Below are 24,672 nucleotides of genomic sequence, written 5' to 3' on the forward strand. Positions count from 1 at the left end.
CCTGTTCACACCATCCTCTTAAGTCACCACAGGAGACACTGAGGGCAGAGTAATGCTATTTGCCTCTCTGTTGTTTCAGATATTTAGGATGTGGGTACAGAATCTGAGGTACTCCACTGGGCAACAAAATATATCCCCCTGTTAAGTGAGACATGCGGAGTAATTTATCTTTAGATAAACAGGAGGGTTGTTTTGTCTTGTTCAGTGGTTTGGCCTACATGGCTGAAGCTGGTCAGGCCTATACAATCAGAGCTGGTCAGACCTATGCAGCAGGAGCTGGGAAACACATGTAACCAGAGGCAGAAGTAGTCGATTTCTGGCAGGTCTTATTCCCATGCATCCTTGTCCTGTAATGAGACTATATTCAACTTACTCCGGTGGGATGGTGCTCCATCCAAGGGAGTTAGACACCCTACCATTTGTAACCTCTATGGGAAACAGTTTACTCCTTAGTTGTTTTCAAGCACAAAGTGTCTTTTTCAATGTTGTTCTGTTTTGTTCTCCTCCCTGTCACTGAATCAGGTGGCCTGCATGACCAGGACAGAGATTTTGGACAAAACTTTAAAAGAAACATCCGTGTCTCTGGAGCAGATGGGCCAAAATCTAATTCCAGAGCTGTCTTCTCAGTAAAGTAGAACAGCAGGAAACAATTTTTCAATAGTATCCATATCCAAGATTTTCCAGGGTTTGGGAGATAGGACCACAAATAGATCAAAAGCATAAGGCAAAAGAGTTATATGATATCTCAGGAATAGATACACATTTGGAGGCCCAGAAGAAATGGCAGTGGGCATTGTAACTTGGTTGTAAGCCAGGGCCTTGAGAAAGATTCAAACTGTGAGGTATCTGGGAGTGAGGCATTCTGTCTGATGGAGTTACCTAAATCACTTTAGGTATTAGAAATTGAAAGATGTGAATTTAAGCAATCAGTGGCCATTTGTCTAATGTATATTGAAGCATGGTTTGGACCAAGAGCTGAACAAGTAAACTTGGCATGAGGACTCCCAAACGGAGCTTTGAGGGTGTGTCTTTGGAATGGAGAATTTGGAACCCATGATGGGGTCCAGGATCAAGGTAAAAACAGAGGTCAATATCCAGCAGCTTAGAGCATCCTCTAAGTCTTGAAATGACCAAATGTACCTGGAAAGTGGCATCCCCAACCTATACAATTCCAGGGTTAAGAAACCACAGGGCCAGTGGAAGGTTCTCAGGGCTTTTGGCTGATCAAGTGGTAGGCCAGTGGAGAATTCCTGGAATCTCAGCCAAACTTTTCAACCAGTGGAAAGCCTCAAGTGCTTTTAACCAAATGGGTCTGAAGACAGGTAGAAAAAAGTTCCAGTGAGCTTCCAGACCTAACTAGGGCACCTCTGAGTTAGGTCCAATGGATTACCTTGTCCCAGCAGTTTACTGTGTTGTATGGGTATTTTGGTTGAATGCAGTATGGCCTCCTATCTATAAGGTCAGATTGTGTCAGGTGAGATAGTAAGATAGTAGAGAAAGAGTGGAGACAGAGAGTGAAAAGAAAAATCTGCCTGAGAGAAGCCAGTGTTCCTGCTTGGCCCTCTCACCCTAGGCTAAGAATCATATGAGAGCCATGGTCATTTGTCCTTGAGTAGGCTTGAGCTGCTAATAGGCTCAGATTTCCCATCCCCAGTCTTCAGTACCATATGTTAGATTATTTAAAGGCAACTATAGAGAGTAGAAAGTTGGCAAGAAAGAGAGGCTTGGCTTAACCTTAGGCTGGACAATGTTTATTCATGGTGAAGAAGCATTTTGTCTCCCATGTGCAGATAGCCAAATTGTCTACAGGAGAAGATGGGATGTGGCCCCTTAAAGGGGTGGAAAAGACTTCTAAAAATTGCAAAGGAAGCTGGGAAGTAGTCTCTTAGCAGGAAACTATCATAATCCCCACAGAGATAGTATCAGGAATCCTGAGCATTGGGGAGGTGGTTATAAGTGTTCTTATGAAAAAGACCCTCTAAGAGCTACCTTGTCCCTTCCTCCATAGGAAGGTTTAGAGAGACTGGAGACACAGAACTCACTAGGCAATAAATTGATCAGTGTCAAGTTGACAGGCTTGAGGAATATATTGCTGTTGTTTGTAAGAAATCTGGTTTACAGTATTTTGTTACAGATAAAGGCAAGAAGTGGCTCAGCTATACTTCACCTTACAGAAAACTTAACTCATGATGGTTCATAGACCTAAATGTAAAACTTCAGTGAATATGACTTTCAAAAGAAAATAAAGATCTTTGTGACCTTGAATTAGGCAATGAGTTCTTGGCTATGATACCAAAAGCATTATCTATAAAGAATTAAAAAAAAGATAAACTGGGCCTCATAAAAATTTAAAACTTTTGCTCTGCCAAAAATACTTTTAAAAGAATAAAAAGACAAAGTGCAGGCTTGGAAAATGTATTTACAAATCACAGAACTGACAAAAAACTTTCAAGCAGGCCATGAAGATTTTCCACCATAAACCATATAAGAGCAAATAACCCAATTAAAAATGGACAAAGACTTGAATGGAAATGTCACCAAAGAATATCTTTGGAAAGAAAATATGCACATCATAAGACAATGGACATTGTTAGTCACTACATATCTAGAAGAACAGTAAGTATTGCTGTTAGAGATGCAAAATGATGCTGCTACTTGGGAAAAGAGCTTAAGAATATCTGAGAGATTTAAGTATACACTCATCATTTAAGCCAGCAATCCTACTCCTGGCTACACACCCATACAAACTGAAAACACTTGTCCACACAGAAAGTTGCACATGATATTGACACCAGTTTTATTGTAAGTACTAGTATGTGGAGACTACACACATGTCCTTCAAGGGTGTATGGATGAACCAAATCTGGTCCTTCCACATAGTGGAATATCAGTCAAATAAAAAACTAGTAAAATAAATACTAGTAAATGCAACACGACGACATCTCAAATGTGTTGTGCTGAGTGAAAAGTTAGATTTGAAATGCTATGGGATGTATTATTTTATTTCTCAACAGGTTAGTGTGTGTGTGTGTGTGTGTGTGTGTGTGTGTGTGTGTGTGTGTGTGTGTGTGTTGAGTTTCAGTACCATGGCTGTGTGCACACTACTCAAGGCAAGCACTTATGTCAGTGAAGTATGTCCCATACTTGTTTCTGGGACATTTTGAACAGGATTGCCAAGGGCCTGGGTTTGGGAGAAGGTTTGGTTACTAAGGGAGCGTGAGGAAAAACTTTGAAAAGTGATAGAACTGTGTAACAAAAGAAGATTTTTGTTGTAAGTCTATCAATAAATTTAAAAATTCCTCTGGATTACCATTTCCACATCAGACATCTCCCCTTGAGATAGATTTTGGGCTGATAGCCTGATAACTGCCTTTGGCTGTTTAATGAGAATCTTAAACCTAACTCCCTACAAAGCAAAGTCCTGAGCTTTGTCCCCAAACCTGCCCCATCTCCAGCCTTTTGCATATCTGTGGACAGGTTGCAGTTGCTCAGGCCACAGTCCCCGGTCATCTTTCATCTCCCTCTTTATCTGCCAACCCACAAGGAAGCTAGTCATCTTTTTATTGTTGTTATTGTTTGTTTTTTCGAGAGACCGTCTCTCTGTTTAGCCTTGGCTGTCCTGGAATTCACTATGTAGACCAGGCTGGCCTTGAATGCACAGAAATCCTCCTGCCTCTGCTTCTGTTGGGATAAAAGGTGTATGCTACCGTATCTGTCAGAAGCCAGTCATTTTTATGCTTCTGAAACATAATCAAATGTCAGATGGCCAGTCCTATTAACTTGGTCCAAACCAGACATGGAGATCTGCCTCCTAGTGCCTATTTCAGAAAGGACTTGCCAGGCTATGGGAAGTGTTGTCTGAAGTCTGTTTCAGCTACTGGAAGCCAATCACTGGCTTCCTCCACCCAACTCTTGGAGGTCTTCTTGCCCTCTCCCAAGGAAGCAGGCAAAAGACCTGCCTGGACCTTTCTATTGTCATTTTTCCTGCTTAGCTTTCCTTCACCTAAGTACTCTTAGTAGTCTTCTAGAGCTGTTATAATGAAGGTCACAAGATTAGTCGCTTAAAATAAAAGAAATTCTGCAATAGTTCTGGAAGCCCAAAGTGTGAAATGGAGGTGTCACAGGACCATACCCTCTGAAGCTAGAGGAGAGAATCCTTTGCTTTCACCAGCCTTGAATGCTTCCAGATATCCTTGGTTTGTGGTCAAGTCACTCTAATGTCTCCTTTTGTCGAATGACTTTCTCTCTGTCTGTGTTTTCCTCCTCTGTGTCGTATAAGGGCATCTGCTGTTGGATTTAGGATATACACAGATAATCCAGAATGCTCTAATGATTTCATCTCTAACTTAATTGTACCTTCCCTCAAAGACTTTTTCTCAAAATAAAGTCATATTTATATATTCTGGGGATTAGGACATGAGCCTATCTTTTGAGTCTCATGCTCTAACAGATGCCCACCACCTTCTTTGTTCTGAGTGGCAGAAGAGCAGAGCAACTCTCTCCAGACCCCTTTCATTTGGAGATTACCCTATGGGCATCGTAGGTACAGACAAAACACTCTAGCCAAGCTCCTTCAGCATTTTCCAGAAGTCTCATTTTGTTCTCTTCCTCCCTCTCCTGTCTCTCTTTCCCTGCAATGGGTTTCTGATAAGATGCAGGATGAGATTTTTGGCTTGTAGCATGCACTGCCCTTAGGTGATATTCTATAAATAATGAATGGAACAGAGCAACATTTTTTTAAATGCATGTTTTGGAACAAATTCAATTAGTAGTGTTGGCACTTACAAATCTAGCAAATAAGTGCTTTTCCCTGGCAAGCAATGCCCCAGTTATAGCTCTTAAGGCCTGCTTTCTGGGCATCCCATTTACAAACAACAGTGAATACTCCAGAGACAAGGGAGATGCAGATAAAAGTCCCATCCATTTCCTGGCAAGGAGGCTGAGGTAAGCAGGGATTGTGCTCCTCTGGGATGGACAGAGAGCCTAGGCCTTTCCATATATGTCACACTGATTCACAGAGCTCCAGAAGCCAGAGGCATTTGCTCATTCCACTGTGTGCTAAAAAACAAAGCCAGATTTAAACAAACAAACAAACAACAACAACAACAAAAGCCATTGTTTGGATGGACATTACTATGTGCTCTAAGGGCCAGATTCTCAGCCCATGAAGCTCCATGGCAATGTGTGTGGAGACTTCTCTCATTCTAGGCGATGGGAATTTCTCTAAGAGAAACTTAAGCCAAATTCTCAACGAATATAACTCTGTGAATTCCCATAGAATTACGTAAGTTGGGAATCTGTGTACATGCATGTATACAACTTGAAGTATTTTATGAGGTCAATCCCACTATAGAGATTACCATAAAAGTCTCTCAGTCACTTTGTTATTCTTTCTGAGGGTCATACTCATAGGCTAGAATTCCATAATGGACTAAATGGGAAACTGTGTGTATGTCTGTGAATATATATATATATATAGGTAACTACACATCACCTCACCATCTGCATAAAAATAAGCTCCATGCTCTAAATTGGTTTTATTTCATTTATTTTTGTCTTTTAGGGTTTAGTTTGATTGAAACAAGGTGACCCCATTTATGGACAGTTCTCATCAACCCCGAACAGACGAGCTCTTTAAATTGTTGGGCAAGTGCTTGAGAATTCCACTCAGGAAGTTCCAAACATTGAGCAATTTAGAATTGGCTATAGTACCTCCCCGTCCCCTGCCTGCCCATGCAGGTGCTTTTATCTTTCTTATGGATTGTTTGGTGGAAGGCTTTGGTTGTTGGAGTTTATTGTCAATGTAACTTTTAAACCTGCAAAGAATAAATCCCACATGTGCAAGAGGGAGTAAGAGCAGCAAACGAGCTCATGGAAACTTTCACCTTCCCCCTCCAGCCATTAGTTGGGAGTCAGCCAGGGTCTGCACTGGCAGAACATACCAGCCTTTCAGTGAAGGACGTTTCTTGTGCTGTGCTAAAAACACTGGTGGTCTTCCTCTGGTAGGTCCAGAGGGGCAACTGCCAGCACCTCTAGCTTGAAAATGCTTGGACTTAAAAGGCAAAGTAGATCCTAGATCCCAGATTCAGGGCTGAACAGAGACACTTCTCTAAGCTACTCTTGATGACTCTGTTATGGAACTTGGAACTCTGGATGTCACAGCCTGTGTCCCAAGCTAGGCTTATCCATACGTTCTTAATAAAGCAATTAAAAGGGCTAAATTAGTGGTGGAAAGCAGAAAGAAGAGGTGATTTATTCAATGTGGCCACGTTGGGAAGAGGGACAAGGAGATCCAGCAACTCAGCCAAGTCTGTCTTTGGGGTCCTGAAGTGAGACTGAAGAATAGAGGGCCAAGGATGTGCACATTTAAGCAAGGGTCAAGATGTGGTCCCACCTACCACGAACCCCTCCTTGTCTGGGCTTGGGTCTCACCCTATTAGGTGGTCTGACAAGTTGTTAGAACTGAAATCTCTTTCCTTCTCTCAGTACGAGATTCCTGGGTGTGCTGGCTGTCTTAGGTCAACTTGACACACAAACATAAAAGATGTGAGTATGTGGTGGGGGAGTCTAAACCAGGCTTAGCAAACATCTTGAGTGAAATCCAGGCATGACTCTGCATACCTGTAATCCCAGTGCATAAGGAGGCAGACGCAGGAGGATCACAAGTACAAGGCCAACAGCCTGAGCTACGTAGTAAGACCCCATCTCAAAAACAAAACAAAACAAAAAACAAAAACAAAAAAACAACCAAAAAAAAAAAAAAAAGGTATGTGTGTGCATGGCTTTGGAAACCATCCCCTTGGCTATCATGCCAAAGTGTAAATGCCTTAACATGCCCAGAGAGCTCTGCACTTGGCTGGTATCTCTTGCCTCAAGATTCTGCTCTCATTGTTCTCCTTGCGCTTGACCTTTAGCACAGATGTTCCTAATAGTAAGGGCCCAGCCTTCTCACATTCCTGCATGTTTACATTGGGTACCTGAATCACCTTTCTCTTGCTCTTTTTCTTCCATTCTTCACAATTTCAGTTAAGCTTTTCTACTCTTTCCGAGTCCATTCTCCCCACATATGACAGTCAATGTTCCTCGTGGTATTTTCACTGGCCCCTGTACACCGGTGTATGCAGCTGCACAGTATTGTCAATTTGGGCTCATTTTGAATTATTTTTTAGTTTTTAAACAGGGATAAAGTCTCTCAGCTTTATTTCCAAAGTGCCTAAGAAGCTGATTAATGGTGGAGAGGAAAGTCTTACCCTCTGTCCTCTTAGGTTTAATATGAAGGGGACTGAAAATTAAAAGGGCAAAACAAAATGAAGATTAACAAGAGTAGAAAACAGATTTAACAGCATGCATTCATCCTGGCAGTTCCCAAATAAATATCACTCAAAGAGGCGTTAGAATTTGAGGATATACCATCTTACTAAGGGATGCAGAGGAGCAGAAGGTACTTCTGGGAGAACAAATGACTTTAGGAAAAATAAATGAACTGTTACAAGAATAGGTGGGATATGGGATAGTTTTATGATAACTTCTAGGCTATTTCTTTTTTGTAAACATTTATTAGTGTATGTTTGTGTGTGTGCATGATCACAGGCTCACACAAGCACATGTAAATGCATGCACACTTAAGCACATGTGTGCAGCGTTCAGAGTCCAGAAGCAGGTGTTGGATTATCTGGAGTAGGAGTTTCAGTCAGTTCTGTCACAGGTGCTGGGAACCTGACTTGGAGCAAGAGCAGTAAGTAATCTGACCTCTGAGCCATCTCTTCAGCCTCCATGTAGGTTATTTCTTTTCCTAACTAATGATGACCTCTCTTTGGTGATGAGCCCATATTTCCAGGTTGGAAAACTCTAGGGGAAAGGAGTTGTAATAGTTGAATAGTTCCAGGAAGAGTTTACTTTTAGAAACATAAGTGGAGTTCAGAGAAAAGGCCTCTTCCTGCAGCTGATGAAATATCTTTAGCTTAAAATAATTGGTATGCCCAGTAATATATTTTGGATCTCTTTTCTAGCATGTAGTAGATGCTACAGAAAACATTTAATGAACATACGAAGAGTGCCATTGAAGGATGTTGTGACCTCCTAACCTAAGGAATCTCTCCTTCCTGGAGAACAACATCTGCCCCTCCTGATATAAAACAACAACAACAACAACAAAACAAAAAAACAACCTCAAGCCAAGCTGAACTTTCCATCCTGGAATAATGCCAGGTGTCTATTGAACCATCCATTCTCAGAAAAAACTGCAAAAGTTCCTTCCTTCACCCCTACTCTCGTCTCTTATAAAACCCTGGTTCTTTCATCCCCACAGTGAACAACCTTCATTCCCACGGGAAGCAATGAAGTGCTATTTGTTTCTGTTGAGGTCAGTTTCAGTCCTCCTCATTTTCATGTCACCTCAATCAACCTCAGTCTAAGAACCACACTTTCTCTTATTCCAGAATCCTCCTACTTAAGCAAACACACCACCATTGGGAGTTAGTCTTGATTTCTTTCTTGAGGCACATCCAAATCAATTAGCTATTCTTGTAACCCCTGCCTCCAATACATATTATTCTATCTACTCCTTCTCCACTACCATCCTCTCATCCTCTGTCATCTCTGATATGGACAACTACAAGGATCTCTTCCTGTGCCTATCCCAATTTCCACACTTGGCTCTATGTAATCAACTACCAGAAGCCAGGGAAACTTGAAGGGGAGTTCTAAATGTGTCTTACTTAAGCTCCAGATTTCCCCCTAGAGAACAGATCTGAGTTAAAGACTACTGTCGCCGGGCGGTGGTGGTGCACGCCTTTAATCCCAGCACTCGGGAGGCAGAGGCAGGCGGATCTCTGTGAGTTCGAGGCCAGCCTGGGCTACCAAGTGAGCTCCAGGAAAGGCGCAAAGCTACACAGAGAAACCCTGTCTCGAAAAACCAAAAAAAAAATAAAATAAAATAAAAAAATAAAGACAGTTCAGTGTTCACTCTCAGGAAGTTAGAGTGAGGGACGAAGGAAGTAGACAAGGGGTGGGCCTTGAACCAATGTCCTTCTTTAGCATCAAGTGAAACTGCTCTAGTTAGTGGCTAATGTTTTAGTTTAGATCTAAAACAATCCCTGAAAATTCATGTATTAATACTGATGGACTTTGTAGAACTGGTTGGATCATGAGGAAGTTGATATTAATCCTTGATGGATTCATAATGTAGTAGAATTATCAAGAAGTAGTGAACATTAGGTGATGGGACCTAGCTGGAAAAAATAATTCACAGGAATTGTAGGCTGGAAAGGTATATGTTTTGCTCAGTCCCTTCTTTCTCTTCCTGCTTCCTCATGGCCATGAGGTGAGCAGCCGCCTCTGATTAATTTTCCCATGGCCATGATCAACCTCACCTCAGGTGCATAGTAGTGGGGCCTAGTGATCACAGACCAAAACCATAAACCCAAACCAACCTTTCCCTATTTCAGTTGACTTTCTTAGTTATTTTGTCACCCTGGCAGAAAGCTGACTACCAAGAAGTCACGGAGGAACTGCATTTAAGACAGTCTCAGGTGAAGGAAGGAGAAGAATCTTTAACTAAGTGGTGTCTCCTATAACTCCAAAATCCAGTGTAGCCTCACATTGTGTTATATGCCACTAATCTCAGTACTTAGGAGACAGTGAAAAGAGGATATGAGTTTGAAGCTAGCCTCAGTTGTACAGAAAGATGCTATCTCAGTGTGTGTTGCATGTGTGTACATTCCAGCAGCAATGACCAATGCCTTGCTCATTCTTGCTTATAAAGTCATTTATGCTAACTATTTGTTATGCCTGGGAGATATAGTTCATAATACCTGATCATAATAACTTGTCACCTCCTCCAAGAAGTGAGCCCTTGAAGCATCCCTGCAGTGTTCTGCTGGCAGTACTTACATCTTCGTCCTAAGTAGGTTGTTCTCTACTATAATGAATTGTATCCAAAAGGCTTCCACAAAAGTTTTATCCCTCAGTTTAACACATGTGACATGAATGGACATTAGAACATTCTGCTCAGAGAAAATAGCTAGTCATAAAAAGATAAATACTGCATAGTTCCAGCTGTGTGAAAACCTAAAGTAGTCGCATGCATAGAGACAGAAAGGATGGTGATTGCTTGGGGCTGGAGCTAGGGAGAATGGAGGAGAAATATGTAATAGAAACGGTTTCAGTTTTGCAAGTTCAAGGGCTAGATTGTGCAGCTGTATGAATGTATCTACTCCTACTGAACCATAAACTTAAAATAACGAAGAAGATACTTTTCGTATTATGTACTTTCATACCATAATTATAACTTTAAAGTATAACCATAACAACATTTTGGTATCCATGACTTCTTTTCAACTCTCCAAGTGATGTTCACCTTGAACCTAGGAAGACTGTGGTGACTGCCTATTTACAAGGCATGCAAGAAAGGATACATTATGGCTGAGTCATAATGATGACACAGCAAGACCAGGCTCTTGCTCCCTTAGCATCCTGCAATCTCCATGTATAAAATCTGACTACCAGGAAATCACCATGCTACAGAGGCCACATGGAGAGACCAACGATGTAGAACTAAAGATTTATGTAAGATGCTTCAGCTTTTTACTCAGCTGCTTGAGTCTTGTCAGAACCAGTCCCCAGACCTGTGAGTAAATAAGTGGGTCCTGGCTGACTCTAGCCCCAGCCTTCAAGTTGCCCCAATTGATAGTGAGTAGAGATTGTTAGCTGCCTCCTCTATGCCCCGACCAGATCAGAGATTTTTGAGCACAATAAATGTTTGTATGGGGATAAATTTGTCCTGATTTATCTAGGTTTTCCCCCCTATTTTAACACCAAAGATCTATATCTCTGGAATCTCTTCAGTTTTAGGCAAACTAGGGCTGTGGAATTGTTGGAGATTGTGCCCTGTATCCACTTACTAAAATCCTGACCCAAAGTCCCTCAAAATTTAATTTCTTTTTGTAGGTAGGGACTCTAAAGAGGGAATTAAGCTACAAGGGAGTTTGTAGGGTGAACCCTGATCAAGCATCACCAAAGTCCTTCCTTTAAAGAAGAGATTTGAGTACAGGCTATATATAGATAGGGGGGCAACTATGTGAACACAGAGCAAGACAGTGACCATCTTTAAACCAAGAAAAGAGGTTCAGAAGAAACCAGTCCTGCTGATGACTGGATCATGGACTTCCAGTTCCTGGAACTATGGGAAAATCAATTTCTGTTATTTAGCCAACTAGTCTGTGGTGTTTGTTATGGTAGCACAAACTGACTCACAGAGTTGGTCACTGTTGTGGATTGAATGTTTGCGTTCCCTCAAAATTCATAATGAAGTCCTATCCCCCATTATGATGATATTTTGAGGTGGAGACTTTGGGAAGTGATTAGGTTTAGATGAGGTCATGAGGGTGGGAACCTCATAATAGGATTTGTGCCTTTACGAGGTGGAGATCAAGAGGCCATGTGAGGACTCAATGAGAACACTGCCATCTACAAGCCAAGAAGAGAGACCTCATCATGACCACGTTTGCTCACACCCTACTCATCAATAGCTTAGCTTCAGATTTTTTTCTTTTCTTTTCTTTTTTCTTTCTTTTTTTTTGAGACAGTTTCACTTTGTAGTCCAGGCTTTACTTGAACTTGAGATCTTACATTATTGCATTACATTAATGTAAGGGTGCTTACATTACAGGTATGTGCTATAATGCCTAGCACAATGCCTTGGAATTTTAACAAGTAAATGTGTTTTAATTTAAGCGACTCAGTCTATTCTCCGAGTGTGTGTGTGTGTGTGTGTGTGTGTGTGTGTGTGTGTGTGTGTGTGTGTGTGTGTGTGTGTGTGATGTTTCCTCCAGTGCTGGCATGTAACTGAGGGCCTTGCAATTGCTCTCTCACAGCCGTGTTACTTGTTATAGCAGCTTGAACTATCTAAGACAGCTATACTTCTTGTTGTACTGAGATGATAAGATATGAGGCAGTTTGTCCTGTAGCAATACAAACCAGGACAACTGGATAGTTAACTCTTGAAGACAGAGATAGTGTCTTTTCTTTTCCATTCCCAGAACTTCACACATAAATATTCTTCGGAGGGTGTTTTAAATGTGGAAATGATTGGCTGAACAATTGGTACATTGAGGAGCAGGCAGTGGGCATCCAAAATGGGCAGCGCATTAGGTGAATTATATAACTTTATATAACTGGGCTTTACAATATCTGTGTGAATAAAGCAATGTGACAAAACAGATTGCCTTCAGCAGCTTAACCCTGTTTCTTTCCTCTGGCAAGCACAGGCCGTGTGATTGCTTCTACATTTCTGCAATTGCTCAGTGGCCCAAATGTGGTTACCAATCAGACCTTTTGCTTATTTAATCTCCCACCCTGCAGGGGCTATCGAAACATATAAAAATCATCTTGCCTTACATCTGCTTCTCCAATCATCACAGGCTGAGATTTCAAACCATTATCTGTCTATAATGATGTCTCTCTTTTTTCCATCATGTTCAGATTGATTGAATTTGAAAGTCATGAATCATTTTTGCTGAAAGACGAGCCTCCAGGGTTTATAGCTCCTCACTCAGGTCTCCATTTGCAGTCATCACATTGGATTGTTTTCTACTAGTTAAGCTGCAGGTGTACTACACTAGTAAAATAAACACGCCGCTCACATTTGTGTGTGATCCAGAATATTACCCAGATGTTGGGAGGAATACCATGGGATCAACTGTGGGAAAGCCACACAGGCTACTATCATGAGCAGAAGCCCTTGACAGAGATGATGTGCAACCCACAGTGAGACATTCTGGGGTGGTGGATGCCAACAGGCTATACCAGCAGATTCCATCATCACTGAACCTTGGCTTGACTCTGTCATTGCAGGAACATTGTTGATTGGGAGGAGGAGAATCTAGATTAAAAAAATAAAGGGAAAAACAGCTCTCTGCCTAGTTCAGAGTTAGACTTTGCAGCATCAAAATGTCAGGAGTTAATGAAATTGTCCTAGTCCCTGGGACAGCAAGCCCCTTCATTCTGATCTGGTTGCTTTCATTTTGTGTTGCTGGGAGTTACAGTGATGGAACATGGGCAGCAAATCTCTTAACTTAGGAGTGAGTATGTAGTAGATGAAAAAGAGAAGGTCATTTTTTAAGGTTGAAATATTTTTTTTTTTTTTTTTTGGTTTTTCGAGACAGGGTTTCCCTGTGTAGCTTTGCGCCTTTCCTGGAACTCACTTGGTAGCCCAGGCTGGCCTCGAACTCACAGAGATCCGCCTGGCTCTGCCTCCCGAGTGCTGGGATTAAAGGCGTGCGCCACCACCGCCCGGCAAGGTTGAAATATTTTATCCATGTACAGATTACACAATTTATCAATGTATATTTCAATCAGCTTTCTTAAACAGAATACATACATAGAAACAGTAACCAGATCAAGGAGTAAAGCGTGGGGGTTGTAGAGATGGCTCAGAGGTTAAAAATGAATACTGTTCTTGTGGAGATCCAAGTTAAGTTTCTGGTACCCAGGTCAGGCAACACACAACAAACTGTAATGCCAGCTCCAGGAGGATCCAATGCCCTCTTCTGGCCTCTGTGGGAACCCACATGCACATGGCATGCCCTCCTATACACACACACACACACACACACACACACACAAATAAATAAATAAATAAATAATAAACATTAAACCCTTTTAAAAGAAGCAATATAAGACCTGCAACATCCCAGAAGTCCCCTTTTGCTCCCCAGTCTTTGTCCTTATCCCCTAGGCTTACTTCTGCTCTGATATACAAGTATATCAATATGTTTTGCCTATTTGGAAGATTATGTTAATTCAGTTTTGAATCTGGTTTCTGTTTGCTTGATTCAGTATCTGTGAAATTTATGGAGATGTTGTACGATCATTCTCATGACCGAATTCCTTTGTGAGAATCTATTATGATTTATTTATCCATTCTGCTGTTGTTGGCATTTGGCTAATTCCTAGTTTTGCCTATTATAGGAAGTACTTGTGTGAATATTCTACCTCTTACCTTTTGATAATATAAGCAGATTATTTCTGTTGGGTGTAGAGCTAAATATTGACTGGACCAAAAATTCTTGTAGGTTGTGGTTGTTGCAATTTATTCAAGGGAATTGTAGTTAAGGAAGTGGTAGCCTAGACACTCCTTATCTTGGCAAGCTGCCATCCCAGAACTAGTCCAAGGAAATTTTAGTGAGCAAAGCTGAACTAGTGTAGGCTTTTCTCCTTGGCTTTACTTCTCAGTGCTTTATCTTGAACACATACCTTAGAGACACATTTCACATACATCACCTTTACTGTCAGATACAAGGATTGCAAAAAATCTTCTCTATAATTCTGTTTTCCATTACTATAACAAAATACCTGAGTCTGGATGATTTAGAAAGAAAAGATGTTTAACTCACAGACCTAGAGATTCAAAGTTATAGATCAACTCTGGCGAGAAACTCATAGCAGATGGCATCACAATAATGTGTGTGTGTGCGTGCGTGCGTGCGTGTGTGTGTGCGCGCGTGTGTGTGCGTGCGTGCGTGCGTGCGTGCGTGTGTGTGTGTGTGTGTGTGTGTGTGTGTGTGTTAACAAGGTGAGGCAGAAAGCTGAGAAGACTGAGGTCTCACAAGAACTGGATTAATCTCTTCCAAGGGTATTTCTTAATAATCCAACAGCCTCCAACCAGGCTTCTGTAGTTGGAGTTATCCTATTCCTGCCTGGCTCCCTCAGCCCTGTGGCTGCTTGGATCCAAGTACACACACAGAGGCTTATATTAATTAAAACTGTTTGGCCATTAGCTCAGGCCTAATACTGACTAGCTCTTACATTTAAACTAACCCATAATTCTTGTTATGTTTAGCCACGTGGCTTGGTACATTTTCCCAGTTCTGCCTTTACATCTTGCTTCTCATGGCGGCGGCTGGCAGTGTCTCCTCACTCAGCCTTCCTGTTTCCAGCATTTTCCTCTCTGCTTGTCCTACCTATACTATACTTCCTGTCTGGCTACTGGCCAATCAGCATTTTATTTATCAACCAAATCAGAGCAACACATTCACAGCACACAGAGTGATCAATATTCACAACAGGCTTCATTATTTAAAGGTCCCACCACATCTTATTAGTTAATGACAAATAGTTCTGAGAAATGTAAGTATCTGACTTGAAAGATTGAAGTGTGATGATCTGCAGTAAGGTACTGGGTTCATGGGATAGAAGAGAGCTTCAAGCTGATAATGGCAAGTGGATGCAGGCTGGAGTGATTACTAGGTTAATATGGCATCAATATTTAAATCTGAATGGAGCTCTCTAGCAGGATCAGAATTGAGAGGCAAATTTGAGATCAAACCCTTATAACCTCACGTAATCTGGGAAGAGGGAACCTCAGTTAAAGTAATGCCTATATCAGAGTGGACTGCAGTCATGTCTGTGAGAGACAGTCATAATTAATGTGATAGTTCAGGGCCCAGCCTACTGAGGGTAGCACCATCATTGGGTAGTTGGGATTGTGTTATATAAGAAAGGTAGCTGAGCATGCGCTGAGTGTGATTCAGTAAGCAGTGTCCTCCATGGTTTCCACTTGAGGTCCTGCCCTGACTTCTCTTCATGGTGGACTGTGTGACTGCTGAGTGTAAGATGAAATGAACCCTTTCCTCCCCATGTTGCTTTTGGTCAGAGTGTTTTATCACAGCAGCAGAATGACATTGGAACATTCCCTCTTTCCACTTGGGAATAGTTTTTTTTTCCTTTTTCTAAACTTCTTTTCTTGCTCTCTATCAAATTTTTTGTTCTCTATCAAATAACCTTAAGTCCAAGCTGGTGATGGTATAAACATTGAGAAATCCTGCTGTAGCCAAATTCCTAATAAGAATGGGGTCTTTAAGGAGGGGGAGGGGGGCGAGAGGGGGAGAACAGGGGAATCTGTGGCTATTATGTTGAACTGAATGGTGTTGTAAAATAAAAAAAAGCAATATCAAAAAACAAAAAAACAAAAACAAAACAAAAACAAAAACAAAAAAAGAATGGGGTCTTTAAAATCCCAAATTGCTGTTCCAGCAGGCTCCCTTGAATTGGATGTTGAGTTAGAATTTGTACAATACAGTTTCTCCTCTCTTCTGCCCTCTGAAGGCCAAAGTTTCCATTTTCCCCCATTTCACTACCCAGAAGGAGTAATTTTTATGAAAAGAACTTGTAGAAATTAAATACAAACATCTGCCCTTCCACCTATAACAGTATCCAGCCTGTATCAGAAACTGGGGCATCTCTGATTTGGGTCCAAGTCCCATAGGGTGCAGAATTAAATAAAATCACCTTGAATCAAAAGACCTTTCTCATTTGAAATTTGCAAAGTTTTAAAAAACATCCTCAATAGGTCCCTATCTTTGTTAGGGTTCCTATTACTGTGATAAAACACCATGACCAAAAACAACCTGGGGAGGAAAGGGTTTAATTGGACAGTCCATCATCAGGGGAAGCCAAGGCAGGAACTCAGGGCAGGAACCTGGAGGCAGTAGCTGATGCAGAGGCCATGGAGGGGTGCTGCTTACTAGCTTGCTCCTTGTGGCTTCCTCAGCCTGCTCTCTTATACTATCCAGTATGACTGGCCCACCCTCACATCAATAATTCGTCAAGAAGATGCCCCATAGACTTGCCTACAGGAAAGCGTCAATGGAGGCTCTCTCCTTTCAGACAACTCTACCTCATGTCAAGTAGACAAAAATCAGCTAACCAGCATAGGCTAATATGTGATTATGTCCTAGATGGAAAGAATGTCAAAGAATATTTTCACACAGTACTATGAAAACCCTCAAAAGCAACCTATCTGTATGAAATATCCTAGGTAGCTTGACACCTGCACCCCAGAATTTTGTAATACATGCTTTCTGAATCACTCATCTCAGATGCTGGCTTAGAATAAAATTTTAATAATTTAATGTTTACTCCCAAGGAGAATGATCCTTATGAACAGGAATATACACATCACACACACACACACACACACACACACACACACACACACACACACAGAGAGAGAGAGAGAGAGAGAGACAGAGAGAGAGAGAGAGAGAGAGAGACAGAGAGAGAGAGAGAGAGAGAGAGAGAGAGAGCGAGCGCTTGAGTGTAGTAGGCACCGAGAAAATGATTTGAGGTGGAAAAATAAAGAAATTAAGGGAGGAAAGAAGGGAGGGAGGGAGAAAAACATGGTGTGGGCCCTGATATGTCTTAATAGTGAGTGATTCTACCAAGATCTCAGCTTTTAGAGTTTCTATATTTATTTATCGTTTAATTTATATCATAAGCAAATTTGTAAACATTTGTTTATAAGTTCACTATTTCTCTTACAACATAGCTTTTGACATATACTTAGAGTATATGGCCTTTCATAGATTAGCTATTGGATCCATTGCTTAAATTTCATAGTACTTTATTTTAGAAGATTTCTGGTGTTTGAAGAAAAATGTAATGAGCATACTATTTGAACGAGAATTAAGAGATTGCATCAATATACATTTATCCTGCTTATGCTGCAGTTCTTCACTTTTTGGATATTCTGTGCTAAAGGCTTTAGGGAAAATCCATTTACTTGAGTAATTGGTAACGTTAAGGCTTGGGTGGCTCTTGCTTTAAGGAGACCATCTGCTGTAGCAGAATTTTCAAGGACTCCTGCATTGGAGTAACCTGGGGAGACTTATTAAAAGAGCACATTTCTGGGCCCTATTCCAGACTGACTTGAGCAGAATCATAGAATGCACATTTTAATCAGTTTTCCCTGATAATTCTTAGGCACCCAAGATTCATTGTGTTAAAAAGGAACTTTGCTTTTATAAGTCTCCAATGCCACTGCATGCTACATGCAGATGTGTGGAGAGTGACAAATTCAATAGGCCCCCTTAATCTCTAAGGCCAACAAATAAAATGGTCAACTGGGGACAACAGCTGGCCCAGAGCCAGAAGAATCCTTTGGAGGCTGCTTTTATGAGAAGGGGGTACTTACAATTTGGTTCTTGGAGGCATTGCCTTGTAATAATAATTGAATAATAACAGCACAAAGATGAAATATCAATCAGCCACTGAATGCTTATTAAATGTTAAATGGTGTCTGTTCTAAGCACTGACAGGTATCTAAAGCTCCCAGAAACTTTGAACGGTTGATACAATTCTATGCAATTCACAGATGAGGAAACTAAGGCACAAAAACACAGCTAGATGATACAGGCAGAAGAAAACCAAGTTGAGGTTTAACTTTCAGGCAAGCCACATGCAAAGCCTAAAAGTGTGACCACTGAGCCTTGTGTCATGGAAGATTTGTTCTGAGAAAACAAATGATTGATTTACCAAGAAAGTAAACAAGAGGCTTTGCTTAGCATGGTTTTTTCATCAGTGAAAACTGGGAATCCATTGAATTTATACTATATACACAGCATTGTTTTAGGCTGAGTATAGGCAAGTAAGAAAGTAGCATGTCTCTGGCCTTGAGGATCCCCTTAAAGAGTCATGAACTACATCAATACATGCATTCACATAAATATACATCTCTGGGTAGTACTACTTTGAGTACATATACTGCAGGGAGTCTGGTACATATAGGTCACCATCAAGATGGCTCCATGATATCTGGGTGTTAGCTGGGCTTTTTAACTGAAGCATGTATATATGTGCTGTGGGATGTCTTTCTGTATGCTGTGAATATGTGTGGCCCTCATTGGATAATAAATAAAGCTGTTTTGGCCTATGCCAAGAAAGTTTACAGCCAGGTGGAAAATCCAAGCAGAGATACAGAGAGAAGAGGGGCAGAGTTGAGAGAGACACTAGCTGCTGCCCAAGGAGCAACAAGATGCCAGCAGACCAGTAAAGCCACAGCCTTGTGGCAACATACAGATGGATAGAAATGGGCTGAGTTAACTTGGAAGAGCTAGCTAGAGAGAAGCCTTAGCCATTATGCCATACAATTTATAATTAATACAAGCCTATGAGTGATTATTTTATAAGAGGCTGCGAGAGCTTGGGTGGGAGAGAGTCGTCTGGACCACAGGGCTAGGCAGGACCAAGACATTTCCGGCTACATATATGACCTCTTGAGCTTTTTAGAGCTGGGCAGCTGAAGTGCATGACACACATCTCAACAGGGTCATTAAAGAGTGAACAGTTCTCAAAACTAAAGAGAAGTCACCTTGGTCTTCTAGGACCCAAAGTTACACATTACTCAGTCCTATTTCCAGCTAACTGTGGATATAAACTATCCCCAGCCTGCCTCAGTGGGTTTCATTCCAGAGGTAATGACAGTTAATAAATGGAAATATGTTAATTAAGAAGAATGATTTTTTTATCCCTGGACATCCATTTTCTTTTATAGTTGATAGAGATTTTTCCCTTTCTTTTTTATTTTCTTTATTTTTTCAGTGTTTTATAGCCAAAGACTGCTTTCAATTGGGCAATGATTTTGACAAGTGGGGGATGGAAAAATATTTTATTTTCTCAGGTGAGCCAGAACTCTGGGCGTGAGAACTAGCTATCTGTGTTTAATAAGCCCTTTGGGCACAGTGAGTAATTTCTATGTGAGTTGGACTTTGAGAACCCAAAAGAGGCTGAGGAATGGAAGACTTCATGCTACATTGTGAGAACCTTGCTTTTTGTCTTAACAGCCTTCCAAGTATCACCCTGCCCTTTGCTGTGCTCTTGGGGAGAATCTCAGAGGATTCTTGCCATGAAAAACTGGGTCTGAGTGATACTAAAGAAAAAAGTCCCTCCTCCCACTTCTCCTCTTCCTCTGCTTCTTCCTCCACCTCCTCATCCTCTTCCTCCTCCTGTTTTTGCTCATGCTTCCTTTTCCTCTGTGTTCTCACTGAGCTACACCCTTCCAACCTTTTTCTTAATTAAGAGGTTAGATGCATTATATCATTATTGTAATTATTACAATTATTAATTTTTTGTAGTCCTGGGATAAAGCCAGGGCCTTGTGTATTTAAGGTATCTTAGTTAGAGTGTTCTATTGCTGTGATAAACACTGTGACCAACAACAAGCTGAGCAAGAAAGGGTTTATTTCAGCTTACACTATATAGTCCATTGTGAAGGGAAGTCAGAGCAGGAACTTGGAACCTGAAGAAAGGAACTGAAGCACAGGCCATGCAGGAACACTGCATACTGGCTTGCTCCTCTGTTCTCTTTAAGCTTGTTTTCTTATATATACCATCTAGGACCACCTGGTAAGGAGTGGTAATGCCCACAGTGGAATAGACACTCCCACATCAATCATTAATCAAGAAAATCCCCCAGAGACTTATCTACCTACCAATCTGATGGAGGCATTTTCTTAGTTGAGGTCTTCTCTTCCCAAATGCAGCTAGCTTGTGTCAAGTTGACACAAAACTAACCAACATACTAAGCAAGTGCTCTAGTACTGAGCTTCATCCACAGCCCACAGTGTTTTAGATCAGCGTTATCTTCACCGCATTCCCTCTAATGAAACACCTTGGTTTTACTGGGTTTCCCTGCAACAACAGTCACCAGTTGACAAGTGTTTACATTTTACCCAGCACTTCTAATCAGCTTTGTCTCCACTTTTGTAAAATAGATGGCCAGCAATTAGTAGACATTTAGAGAAAATCAGCACATATGAGGCAGAGAGCAAACAAGTGAACCCACAGAATCCAGACAACTGGAGGGAGCAGAATATTTGGGAGTCACAACTATTATAAGGGCAACAAAAAAAAATTCCAAAGTATGACTACTTTTAAGAGAAGGCACTGACTTCATGAAACATGGGCACGGCTTACCCAGAGAATTACAAGCCATTGGAGCACAAAATAGAGTGCTTAGAAATGTTGCTGGCATGTTGTGATGTAGTTCAATAGCAGAGTGTTTGCTTACTATCTGAAAGGCCCTGGCTTCTATCTTCAGTGTACAAAGGTTGGGGAGGAAAGATAAAGTTGGAAATATTCTCTCAAGAAAATATATCAAAAATATTGAAGAATGGAACACAGGAGAGAAAAATAAGAGAAGTGGGTAAAAGGCACATTTCATACATCTCACCACTTCCCTTGCTCCAAGCTAGGCCTCAGAGTAAAATTCAGCAACTATTAAAGTAGATACTCCGTTCATGCATAGCTCATCTATGTTATATAGAGAACCTGGCACCATGTATATCTCACTGATGTGAACTCTAATGAAGTATCTGGGTCCCAGGAGTAGAGAAGAGGTTCCATAGCTGAACACATTGAAGAGCTATTGGGCTATCAAGATCCAAATTTAAAGTGGGTTCCTAAAGAGAGGTCAGATCCAAGAGAGCAATAAACTAATCTGAATAAGGCAAAGTAAAGGCTTGTTTTATTGCCCTGCCCCCCCACACACATTCAAGACAAAGGGAGACAGCACAACAAACAGAGCAAAGGCAGAAGGGGGCTACATCACATATTTGACTCAGTTCTAGTGAGCTGCTGTAAGGCAAACTTCCTTTCTCCTCACACTGTTGGTAATTAATTCAGCCACTGCATATGACTTGGTGCAACTGGACTGATTCTTCTTTTATGGATAGGGGTGTATGTTGGAGGGGGTTCTCACTACGTTGTCAAGACTGGGCTTGAACTCTCAAACTAAGGTGATACTCCTGCTTAAGCTTCCTAAGTATGTGGTACCACTGTCAGTTGATATTTAGATATGAGTAAATACAGAGGGAGGAATAGAGATGCTCTATGTCACACAGCAGGGAGTAGAACAGGACTGAGAAGAATTCATCCACTATCTTATCCTTCTCTTCCTACTTACACAAGGCTCCAGCATGGCTGGAGTGGATGTGAGATCTTCTGCGCACATTGGGTAACATTTGAACAGATGCTATTTGAAACTCAAGGGCAGGGTTATTTTCGTTGATGTCATTGTTACATAAACAGTCTCACTTAAATCCATGGCAAATATGCAACTTAGTCATTGCTGTTATGATTTTCCAGAGGGAGAAACATAAGAGGGTTTAAAATGGAGGTTGGATAATTTGCCTAAGACATTCTGATTTTCAGTGGCTGTGGAATTGAGATCTAGGCTCCATTGCTTCCAAAGCTTATACTTCTCCCACAGGCCCCACAGCAAGGCATAAAGGGTCAAGTTCAAGTCTTCCAACCTCTTGCTGATGGAGCTACATTTCCTGAGTGCTGGATTTTCAATGTGGCTGAATATGCTCTAGTGGGAAGTAGCTTTTTGTGTATGGTCAGGTATTTATTTCCATCTTAGTTTTTGTTGTTTGGGGCTTTTTCTTCTTTTAGCCTCCTCTTCTTCCTCCTCCAATTCTACCCCTCCTCCTCCAATTTTCCTTCTCCTCCTCATCCCTTTCCTCTTCCCACTACTACTACTTTCTTTTCTTCTCCACCTAAACCTATTGTGTTTCCTTCCATAAGCAAACAAACACGAAACATGGACAGCCTCATTTATTTTAAGTATAAAGGAAGAGCCCTGGGAAGGTAATCAGACTGCCAGGAATGTGGAATTTGCTGATGAATGGACATTTGGTTAAGAATAGTAAATTCTCAGCTAATTGAAAGCAGATAACAGGAGTAATGCATCTACCTTGAAAAACATCACACTCCTAATAAATAATTGGAAATGGCAATTTTTTGACATATGAACTGAGGAGGAAAAGTCTTAAATAAATTCTGGACTAATTCCTGTCACATATATTATACTGTATTTAGCAGTTGTGCTATATGAGAAGATTAAAAACTATAAATCTCCTCACAACACCATCTATAGCAGTGTTTTAAAATCAGAATAAATAGAAGTGAGATCCTTAGAATGCCTCATAGAATATTGACTTTCATGGTTTTAACATTGAGAGGGGTTGTTTATCCCCCTGTCTCCATGTAAGCTAAGTTAGAGAATATACACATTTAAAGAGATACAAAGGACCCTCCAAGTCACCTGGCTACTACTAGAAAGTGCATCATTTAGAGGGTGTTTGTGAGCTCCAATGTGATCCATGGGCCAAAAAAGCAGAGTCATTACCTGAGAATGTTTGAGATGCAGAATTTTGGGCTTCATCTGAGATCTGCTGTGCCAAAATCTTCATTTTAGCCAGATCCCTGGGGATCCTTGTGTTTGCCTTTAAGAAGTGCTCCAGTGTCCAATCGAGGACAATTCTAGACTTGTGTGATGACAGAAACAGCTGGATTCACCCAGGATTTATTTATTCCAAGGCTTTGGGATAAATCAATACTACAACTACATACTGAGGCAGACCTTCATTTTCATCTTACCTTATATCAGCAACTGGCCTCTAGCTCCTTCTCATGCCTTGCATTGAGAGTTCCAGAAGTCAGGTCCTTGTTTTGCCCGACAACTCTTACTCCCCATTTCAGCTACTCTCTGGGTCTGTAGCCCAGGGCCCATTTCCTCTAGAGTGGCAATCCCTGACTAGGCCTCCTTAGTACCTTAGCTATCTTATCTGCAGGCCTCCTCAGATCTGTGTACCAGGGGGTTCTTCCCTGCTATTGACTACCTGCCTGTTGGGTGATGCCAAAGGTTCTCTACACTGGTGAGAGCCCAGAAGTAAACTATTGAAGTGGGATTGGATGGTTTGTGTCATCTGTCCCTGTTCTAGATTCCTCTTGGGTTTCTGAATAATTCAAAGTCATTAAGATTTCTGAATTCAATTATTTCTGTTATTAATTCTTCTGTTTGGTTGTCATTGTTCCAGATACTTGGTTCTTGTTTGGTCTTTTAGTTTCTTTTCTCATCATTATAACAAATTACCTGACAGAAGTAACTTAAGGGAGGTATGATTCATTTTTGCTTATGGTTTCAGAGAGTATAGGCCAATCATGGCAGAGTGATATTGTGAGGCATCTCAGTATGTGGCTGTAGGAGCATGTAGCAGAGTTATTTCACACCTTGATAGACCAGGAACAGGAACCAGGAACAGTTACAGCCTTCAAAGGCTCATCCCTAGTGACCTACTTTTACCCATCAATCCTTCTCTCCTCCTGTGGGAGGCGTTTTCTGATTCAAACCATAACAACTCATTGTATATCCCAGAATGGCCTGTCATTTACAATCTTGCCTCTGCCTCTCAAGTGCTGGGATAGCCTGTCTGTGCCACCATGCATGGCTTGAAGTTGGTCACTTTTAAGAAAGATGTTTGGTCATCACGTCTTGAGTACCTTCTCTATGTTGTTTCTCCACTAGATACACATATTATCTCAATTATTATTCACAAAAAACAGAAAGACACATCTTTGAAACTGTTAAGATGTATTGTCCAATACAATGCCATATATCAAGGGTCCAATTCTATGAGTCTGAACATTTTCATCACTCCTTGTGCTTCCTTTCAGTCTGTTTCTGACACTCCAGAGGCTACTATTATTCTGACTTCTTCTCTCATAGATTCATTCTAGCTGGGCTGCAGGTACATGTAAATGGAATCATACATATGGTGTGATACTACTTTGTGTCCAGCTTCTTTCGTTCACAATGATTGTGAGAGGCTTCTATGTTGTCATAAGGATCGGTAGTACCTGAAGAGATATTTTAACTTTCATGTTACATGTAGTGAATGGGAGATAGGAATGCTGTCTAACTTGCCTTGACCATATGAGAAGGGCTCATATTAGAATTTATGTCATTTAGACTCAAAAGTTGTCTTTAACTCCCCTTCAGGGTGGATTGCAGCAAGCATTTGAAATTATGTGTTTCTCAGTGGATTCTGTGGT

The sequence above is a fragment of the Peromyscus maniculatus genome, chromosome X, assembly GCF_049852395.1.
Source record: "Peromyscus maniculatus bairdii isolate BWxNUB_F1_BW_parent chromosome X, HU_Pman_BW_mat_3.1, whole genome shotgun sequence".
Classification (NCBI taxonomy): domain Eukaryota; kingdom Metazoa; phylum Chordata; class Mammalia; order Rodentia; family Cricetidae; genus Peromyscus; species Peromyscus maniculatus.